Below are 9,330 nucleotides of genomic sequence, written 5' to 3' on the forward strand. Positions count from 1 at the left end.
AAAGCCATGATCAACCCAGTAGAATTTCCCACAATTGATTCCAACACCTTCATTTCGGTCTGTGGAATACATATCAATGGAATCTTTGACGACATCTTATAAACGCTTGTTCAATATAATCAATTCCCCAATCTACACACAAGTGGATTTTCTCAAGTATATTTTATGAACACTGGGGAATCCTGTACCTGTGTAACGTGGATGTTCTGGTTCCCATCTTCAAAGTATTTTGATCTGTTTATTCACTCACGGATTTGCTGGTCGGGAACGATAATATTACCAACATTCCTGGGTTGAATTTTTCAGCTCTCTCCATAACATTTAATGAACTTCAGGATGGCCCGAACGGGATATTTCACAATATTTATCACCTCCTCCCGGAACTTCCTCTGAGTGATCGCATAAATAAACGTATTGGTGCAGGAGCTGAATAACTGAAGCATTGTTCCTATGTGGTCAACCACAACGTCAGACACAAACCGTGCCGCATACCGTCCAGTAGTTTGCAGAATTGATAGACTAACTACCCGTGTCATCCATAACAGGATAAAACTGACCGATATGGTGAAGAGCAAAATGATGGATTTTCTACGATTCTTCATCTCTGGGTCGTCCTTTCTCTCCCTGCTCTGCTGCCCCCTCAGTTTCCTGCGGACTATACTGGCCATCAGGATGTGCCTGACAGTGACAGCATTGAGCAGCAGGATCAGCACGAAGGGGACGAGTGGGGTTAAAATGCGGTGCCCCCAGCCAAAGGCTATCCACATGGGCGAATAGACAAACTCAAATGATGTTCTGCAGGAATGTGACCAGTACGTGAAGTACCAGGGGATGTTGGTTAATGCACTCAGCACACTCACCACTGCAATAACGATGGCTGCACCTTTTTCAGTGCAGTATCTTGTCTTCAGCTTCTGGAAACAAATGGCCACCATACGGTCGAAGGTGAAGACAACAGTGAGCCAGACGGAGCAAGACACGGACATGTAACCCAAGGTATTTACGATCTTGCACTCAGGAGGGATATATATGTTAATTATGTTGATGATAATTACTTGGAATATGACGACAAGTAGATCAGCTACTGCCATTGCCACAAGATACCAGGTGACACTTTTGGAGAGTCCACATCGTCCACGTGACAGTGTTACTATTGCGATCATGTTTGCTGTGAAGTTGGGAAAATCAACAATATAAATTGGACTAGTAAAAGGGAACAGCTGGAGTCAATGTTAATTCATGTATGTTTAACAGTTGACATAAAATAATAGGCTGTCCAAATGGGCCAACAGACACATTGTCAGTGAAGGACACGCTCTAATGATGGTGGAATTCGATTAACTGGTGCAATTAAATTCCTCAGTCCATCCTGATCAATGTGGTAATGGGGTTACCATATTTTACCTCAGGGATTGGCCGGGGATGGGATCGAAGACGCAGTGAAGCTCAAGTCAGTCACCCATTAGAGCTCCCAACATGGCTGACAATGGGAACCACTTAGATGAGTTGAGGAGTTGGACATCCAGTTGGTTGAACTCGTCCTCACAGGGAACATCTCAGCCACTCATCTTGTCTGAATCAGAAGTGTTATTAAGTGAACCGTACAGTTCCCAGCTGTGTTTGCAGGCTGGAATTTCCTAAACATCCTTGTTCTCGTCTCACACAGGTCTTGTTGCTCTCTCTTCCTCTCACATTTTAGACTGAATAAGGCCACCTCTTGTACATACCCAGAATTTTGCTGCAGTTTTCCTGCAACTTTGCCACAATTCCCACTTGCCCCTCACAAACACGGTCAGTCTCCACTTGACTTTTCTTTGTTCATTTCTTGAGACGGGACAGTGACCGTGATCCATTATAGAAATCTGTGTTATCGGGAGTTAAGGGACAGTTTGACTTGATGGGTTAGTTTCAACTGTGGTCATATTTGAAGAGAACCTCTTTGGAAGTCAAGAGCTTGAGGAATCCTAAATTGGTTGAAGGTGCACAATAACACTCACTTAAATTGACGTCAAATTTACATTCATATTACTATCGCACAGTTTAGCAACCTAGAAGGCATTTAATGAATCACGGTACATTGCAAAAAGTGACATTGACTAATAAATGTCTGGTGACATGTAGTCATATGGCACAAATTCAAACCCTTTGGCCAAACTTGCTCATGATGACTAGGAAGCCCCATCTACACTTGCTCATTCCATATATCCACCTATCTGTTTGTTAACCTTTAGGTTCTTATTAAATCTTTCCCCTCACATTAAACCTGAGTCCTCTGGTTCTTAATTTAACTCCTCAGGGTAAAACTCTCAGTTCATTCTCCCAATCTATTCTCCTCATGATTTTGTACAACACTGTAAAATACCTTCAGCCACCTGCCTTCCAAAGAGTGAACACCGAATCTGATCTTTCTCTCGCTGTAGCTCAGGCCCTCAAGCCCTGGCAACTTCTTTGAAAATCTTCCCTGCACACTTTCCAGCTCAAGAACACACTTTCTATAGCCGGGTGACCAAATCTGAACACATGACTCCAAATTTGGCCTCACCAATATCTTGTGCAAATGCATCAGCACCTTTCAGCATTAAATTCCATTAACCATTCCCAATCTTTCATAACAATCATGCAATTTCATCTCCAGCTTCCCACCATGTTTTTGAATATATCCCAGGGCTGGGAGATTAATCTAACTACATTGGCATCAGGATGTCCAGCATCTCTTTGACCGTGATATGACTGTATTCAACATCTCCATTAACTGCCCCAAGTCTCCAGACATCATGTTTTTCTCTATTAAAAAAAACAGTGTGGAAGTAGTTACAGACAAAAAATCATATATATACATACACATTATATATCTTACATATAATACATCGCATCCTCTGGGTACTTATGACGCATCCTCTGGGTACTTATGACGCATCCTCTGGGTACTAATGACAATCACCAACAGCATATGGATATCAATAATTACGTCATTAGTTTGGATCCAACGCCCGGTCAGTAGAAACCCAACAGTACGGGATGAAGGAGGCTGATCCAATCAGACTGAAGCCGGGCAGATGTGGCGGAGAAGAGCAAGTAAATCAGGGAAGGAGAGAGGAATATCAGTGGTCAGTCAGAGCTGAATAACAATCAGATATAATTATAGCTGAACAAATCCAACACCAAGTTCCATATCAGACCTGCCAAGGTGGCATTGGTTATAATGACTTACAGAGAACTCCAATGACTGCAAGGATGCGGTAGTAATAAGGTCTAATATCCATGACGAGAGAGTATAGATAAATCGGTCCCATGATTTCCAGCAAATTATAATGTCTTTCAGCAGGGAAGAGATGTAGCTGACACTCTGCATCCACTCACTTAGTGAAGGCCTCCATTTATACAGACAGGTGGCATCCACAGGGGCCGTAGGGTGACGTGATCATTGTTAGTTAACAGATTCAGAATATACATATTACCACATTAGCACCCTCTGAAACATCAATTAGCAAATGAACAACAGGTTCTGGCGCAATACACTTGGTGTACAAGCACTGGGATGGAAACACAAGGTCAATGAACTGGAAACACAAAGGAAAATGTTCACTATATTCTACCTGTTGTGGGCTGGTATCAGTGATCACTCACACCTTCTTCCCGCTCCTGTCCCCATATCTTTCCCACTTGACAAGTCTTCAGTGGACACTCTTCCCTAACCCCATACACTCTCACACGGAGCAATCTCCCAGCCTCTGCATTCCTGCTTTTGGAATATTTGGATTAAAAATACCTTATCTGTCATAATTCTCCACATTCACTCAGTGGTTCAGGCAGTTCCCTGCAAACTTTCCTGGGGTGAAGAAAAAATAACAAGTTCAATTCCTGACAAACATTTTCTCTGAAAATGTCTCTAGTGAACATTTCTCATTGAAAAGAGCTAAAGAGTTATTTCCAATGGAAGCTGTCTGTGTGAATCTATCAATTTATAGTTACGGTACATCTTCCCACAAGGAGGTTCTGCAGTTCCTCCTGATGGGAGTGGGGGAAATGAAGCAAGGATGGACGTGAGTGAAGTGGGAATGGAGAGAGGAGGGAGGCATGAGGAGCAACTAAAGAGAACAAATGTAGGGAGGGAACGTGGTGAGGATGTAAGGAAATGAGGAGCCACTGGAGAGAGATGAGTTTAGGAGTGAATTCATAAGTTCGTAACTTATAGGAGTAGAATTAGGCCATTCTGTCAATCAAGTCTATTCCATCATCCAATCATGGCTGATCTATCTTTCCTTCTCAACCCCATTCTCCTTCCTTCTCTGCATAATCCATGATACCCATGCTAATCAACAACCTCTCAATCCCCACCTTAAAAATATCCATTGACTTGGCCTCCGCAACCTTCTGTGGCAATGAACACGACAGATTTACCATTCTCTGACTGAATACATTTCTCCTTGTATATTTTTAAAGTTCCTGGACTCTCCCACTAGTTGGAACATCCTGTCCACATCCACTCTATCCAGAGGAAGAAATTGAGTTATGATGGCATTAAGTCAGGAGGAATGGAGGAAGTCAAGGGACCAGAGGATATAGGTTCAAGGTGAAAAGGGAATAGATTTAATAGGAACCTAAGGGGTAACTTTTTCACACAAAGGGTGGTGGTTGTGTGGAACAAGCTGCCAGAGGAGGTACTGTAGTTGAGGCTGGGACTATCCCAACGTTTAAGAAACAGTTAGCCTGGTACATGGATAGGACAAGTTTGGAGGGATATGGACCAAATACAGGTAGGTGGGACATGTTGGCCAGTGTGGGCAAGTTGGGTCAAAGGGTCTGTTTCCACACTGTATCACTCTATGACTATGAGTGAGACAAGAATGGAGTGTGATGGGAATGTCGTGGGGATCTTGCTGAGTGGGGGGTTTGCAAGTTAAATGAGGCGCTGCTGCCTCTTTATAGAATGACAGAGGTGTCAACCATATGCCACCATAATAGAAACATAGAAACATAGAAATTAGGTGCAGGAGTAGGCCATTCGGCCCTTCGAGCCTGCACCGCCATTCAATATGATCATGGCTGATCATGATAATGTCAACTATAATTCCTGGAATTCCCATTTCTCAGACCCAGCACCTCTGTGTCTGTGAACCTGTGGTTGCTGCCAGTTAATAATATTTATTGCAGAGTGAATGTTAGGGGTGACGATAACTGGGCAACCTTGAGAAAATGAGAGATTGGGAACCTGACACGGTGCTGTACGTTGGAAGTCAAATCTGGGAGGGAAAGAATCCATAAAAGGTTGGGTTGTGGGAGTGTTGATGGACAGATGGAACTAGGGTTTTAATTCATCCCCAGCTCTTGCTTCATGCAGACAGGAGCTGCTTTCCTTGTTCAGGAGTTGTGAATGGAACTGTTCATTGTGCAATCATCAATGGACAGCTCACTTCGGGACTTATGATGGGAGGAAGGTGACTGATGAAGGTGTTGGAGATAGTTGGGTCCCAAACACTGCCCTGTGGAACTCTGGTAGTGATGGTCTGGGTTGTTCATCCGTCAATGACCAAACCATCCTTCATTGTGCAAGTGATGACTCCAAACACTATAGTGTTTTCATTTTGGTGCTCATTGACTTCAGATTTAGCACGTGACCCTGATGCCACAGTCAGTCAAATACGGCCTGACACAAATGACAGACTCTCACCCTACTTCTGGAATTCAGCTCTCTGGTCCATGTTGAGGTCATAAGGTCATAAGGAATAGGAGTATAATTAGGCCATTCGGGTCATCAAGTCTACTTTGTCATTCAATCATTGTTGATTTAATCAAATATCTATCTCTGCCTTGAAAATATACACTCTTGGCCTCTACAGCCTTCTGTGGCAAAGAATTCCACAGATTTACCACCCTCTGAATAAAAAAATGTATTTTCCTCCTCAAAGAATGTCCTTTAATTCTGAGGCTTGACCTCTAGTCCTAGACTCACCCGCAAATGGAAACATCCTCTCCACATCCATTTTATCCAAGCTTTTCACTGCTCTGATTATTTCAATTGGGTCCCCCCTCATTCTTCTAAACTCCAGCGTATACAGGCCCAGTGCCGACAAACGCTCTTTGTAGGTTAACCGACTCATTCCTAGGCTTGGAAAATGTCAGGAGCCATGTGGTTCCAGCAAAGCCAAATGGACATTGATGAGGTGATTATTGGTGAGTAAATGTTGTTTGATAGTATTGTGGAGTGATAGTGTTCAGTTGGGAGTTCCCAGATTTACATTCACTGATGATGAAGGGAATGGAGGGAAGAGTGAAGAGAGTGAGGTGAGAATAGAGTGACATGGAAATAACATGTGAAGAAATATAGTGCCTCTTTTCATCCACAATGGCATGGACGATAATAGCTGAGATATCATGAACCAACATTCTAAAACATTGTAAGACATCACCTGGAGTTTCATGTGGAAGTTCTGGTGAGTACTTTGTAGGAAAGGTATGAGTGCACCAGAGAATGTATAGCTGAGATTCACTAAGATGGTGCCTGGATTGGAACATTTCAGTTATAGATTTAATAGGTTGGGTATATTTTCCTTGTAGCAGAGGAGGCTAAGGACTGACCGGATAAAGGCATATAAGAGTAGATAATGAAAACAATGGAGGAATGAATGTGTGGGGTTGTACATGGGGTGTCAGTCAAGCAGGCTGCTCTGTTCTGGATGGTGTTGAGCTTCTTGGGTGTTGCCCACATCCAGGCACATGGAAAGCATTTCTTCACTTCCAGTCCTTGAAGGACTGCTGGAATCCCTGGATGCCTGTGAGGGAGGAGGTGTCTGGAGAGGTATGACAAATCCTGTGTTTGCTAGAGAATGTTCCTGGGGAGTGGGAGGTTTGGGTGGGAAGGGATAAGTGAATTGATGAGTTGTGAAAGATGCCCTGCAGCTCCTCTACTGCAATGCAAACTTTCCCCAATGCATCTCAATTGACATTCCTGAGTTCTTACACCTCAATATCTAACCTCACGATAAAATCTGAGAAGAATTATTCATTGAGGACCTCACCCATCTCATGTATCACCACACATTGATGTCAATTTTCATTTTTGAGCTGCTTAAAGGACCTGTCCCACGAGCATGCGACTTCATGCGGCAAGCGCGACCTAACGTGGTCGCTTGGGCCGTACGGTTCGCGGGGCCCACTTTGATCGCCGGAGCCATATGGAGTTGTGCGGAGCTGGTCCCGACATCGCATGGGGCTCCAAAAAACTGACCATGTTAAAAAATTCCACGCGGCAACGGCCTGCCGGCCCGCAGCCGCCTCGACGCCGTACGCACCACCTCGACGCCGTACATCACGCGCGAACTTCCAGCGGACTTCGCTCGAACTTCATGTCACTCACTCGACCTCCACGCGGCCCCCGCTTCTGGTTTGGTCGCGCTTGCCGCATGCAGTCGCATGCTCGTGGGACAGGCCCTTTTAGGTCGCGCTTGCCGCATGCAGTCGCATGCTCGTGGGACAGGCCCTTTACTCTCTACATTGTTAGTCTTTTACCATTAATGTTCTTGCAACAACTCTTTAAATTTTGCTCAACCTATTGTGCAAAGCGATCTCATGCCCCCATTTGGCCTTAATAAATAGTTTTGCCTTAATAATTCCCGTGATTTACTTATTAATTATATGCCTGCATATTCTGTTCTCCAACGATTCACCTGATCTGAGCTGCTTTACCTGATCCAAGCTTCCTTTATTCTAACCAGAGCCTCTATATCAATGGATCAATAGTTCAATGGGACTTTATTTGTTACATGTAAAGAGGTACTGAAGGAGTACAAGTATCACCACACTTAAGAACTAAGATGCATCTTTGATAAGAATCTCAGATACTGTACAATTCTAATTTAATTTCTAAAACCTCCCATTTGCAAGGGCATTCCTCTCCCTTGAAAACAACCTTCTTCAATCAACTATTGCAAACTCGTGTCTACTTATGTCAAAGTTTGCCTGGCACCAATTTGGAATGTCAGGATCAGTTCTGTCTTTTCTATAACTATTTTAAAACTAATAGAAATATGGTTGCATGTGTTCCCCAACTATGGTCAGTGCTCCCCCACTGATACCTCAGTCGCTTGCTCTGCCCTTTGAAAGGTTTAACTGTGTGGTGCGGTCCCAGGGAGGTAGAAGGTGTAACTGTGTTGTGAAATCCCAATGAAGTGTAAGGTGTACCTGTGGTGCAGTTCCAGGAAGTCCAGACACTATATCAGTACGTTTGCTATCACATTCCTGTCCTCACTCTCTATCTTCACCCTGTACTGGTTTAACTGTGCGGTGCAATCCCTGGAAGGTGTAACGTGTAACTGTGAAGTACCTGGTAGTCCCAGGGAAATTCATGGAATCATTCAACATGAAAACAGGCCTTTCTTACCAATACATCCATGCTGACCAACGTGCCCATCTATACAAATTAATTTGCCTTAGTATGACCAGATCCCTCAAGAATCTTTCTGATTCGTGTACCTGTCCAAATGTCTGCTAAATGTTATTATTGTACCAATCTTAATCACTTTCTCTGGCATCTTGTTCCATAAACCCACCACACTCTGTGTGAAAGATTTTCCCCTCAGGTTACTATTAAATCTTGCCCCTCTCACCTTAAACCTATAGCCTCCAGTGCTCTATTCCCCAACTTATGGCATCTTTCCAGCAGCACGGTGACCAAAACAGATCATCAACTTGTATATTTGTAATACGGTGTCCCAATTGCTGTATGCAATGTGTTGACTGATGAAGCCCAATCTGTCAAATGCCATCTTCACTAACCTGCCAAGGGATCTATGTACTTGTACACCAAGATTCCTGAATTCTGCAATACACCCAGGCCTTAGCTTTCTCTACAAATTTCCTACTTTAGTTGGATTTCGCAAAATGCAATATCTTGCAAAGTTACTTGAACTAAACTTCACTTCCCATTTCATGACCAACTTAATCAAGATTGTAGTGTAATTCATGATAACCTTTTTTACTGTCTACAACACCATCTATTTTAGTGTCAACTGCTAACTTACCAACTGTGCCTTGTTCATTCTCTTCCAAATCAATGATGTAGATGACAACCAACAAAGGGCCCAACACCAACCACTGAGGCACACCACTGATCATACAATGCCCTCCAGTACAATAAACAACCCTCCACCATCACCCTCTGCTTTTTGCCATCAAGCAAATTATGTATCCAATAAGTCAGCTCACCACGGACAACATGTGATCTAACCTTCCAGAGCAGCCTACCTTGTGGAACATTATCAAAGGCCTTGCTGAGTTCCAAAGAGACTACGTCTACCACCCCGGCCTCATTGATCTTCTTAGTTACTTTTT

Source organism: Amblyraja radiata, chromosome 8, assembly GCF_010909765.2.
Source record: "Amblyraja radiata isolate CabotCenter1 chromosome 8, sAmbRad1.1.pri, whole genome shotgun sequence".
Lineage (NCBI taxonomy): Eukaryota > Metazoa > Chordata > Chondrichthyes > Rajiformes > Rajidae > Amblyraja > Amblyraja radiata.